We start from the raw sequence: 1,301 nt of genomic DNA, 5'->3' as shown, positions 1-1,301 counted from the left end.
ATATTTTATTTCTCCCTCTTAGTTTTCATTTGCATATTTTGCATTTGCATTTCTAACCTATTACTATATCGCACACCAATACTACTACGCCAATACCACACTCGCCTTACACTCTCTCTCCTTTGTACATATTATATGAAACGGATTTTGTGGAGAAAATCTAATATTCACCATACCGCCATACGGAATAAATTGATTTGGAAATAACCGAAGACCTTCGAAGAACATTAGCGTTGTACGAATACCTCAACCGATCTGCGTTCACATATATATGTATATACATATACATATACATATATGCATATGAAATTAAACATAAAAGTTCCATTAGAACTGAAATGGACGGACAGCTTTGACCGATGCCAGTTTGCACTTCGCCATATTCGACAAACGTTGTCAGATAAAACGAATTGACGTGACTGCCGCAGCTACTGCTGCTGCTTATTGCTGCCAACGACAAGCCATTGACTTCGCCCGTCAGCCTTCTACCGCCACCACAAATTTCACCCGTTTAGAGAATGCGATACCTGCCGGCAGCTCAGGCAAAGCCTTGGTATTACCATTGCCGACTAACACCGACAATTGATAGCAACCGCGTTTCTTTGGCAACAGCTGTGCAAATAAGTGGCATCGCATGCATTTTGCAGCTCTTGTTGCTGGCGGGCGTCTCTGCCAATCAGCGAGGTGGATGGCTGCGGGTTCGTATGCGAAACCAAAGCAATTACACAATTGCCATTATTTAGTTTGCAAACGCCGTTACACGCTTCGATATGACCAAGCCAGCAATGCAATGCAGGGAACAGCGCGCTCGCCTGCTGGTGTTTGCCTTCTGTGATCGCACCATTAAGTGGAAATTGCTGGTAGCGATAAGGATCTGAAATCTAGAAACATATTTTGCGGTTTCGAATAGTAGAAAAATTGGTTTCTTGATTTAAATTGCTTTCAAGTTCTCAAAACAAGGTAAGCAAAATTCACGCATGGCGCAAACTGCTTTAGTGTGTGCACTGTGCTGTGGTTCTTATTTATTTTTTTATTACCAATAAATACCTTGCGCTATTCTGGCAACTATGCAAGTAATCTTCTCCAGGTGATTATTGCTTGCCAAGCTCAAATAACCAACAGCAAAACCCCGGTTCTTGAAGCAGCTGATAGTCAACAAGCCAATTAGGAAATTACAACAGTATGACCAATGAATGATTACAGGTAATTTATGTGATAACTCTTTGAGCAGCGCCGGTCTAAAACTTGTACAACTTATTAGCGATCACTTACACGCAGATGGGACATTTTTTGAACCACAA

Source organism: Bactrocera latifrons, unplaced genomic scaffold, assembly GCF_001853355.1.
Source record: "Bactrocera latifrons isolate USDA-ARS-PBARC rearing strain unplaced genomic scaffold, ASM185335v1 scaffold_278, whole genome shotgun sequence".
NCBI lineage: Eukaryota > Metazoa > Arthropoda > Insecta > Diptera > Tephritidae > Bactrocera > Bactrocera latifrons.
Note: the sequence above shows the minus strand (reverse complement) of the source record.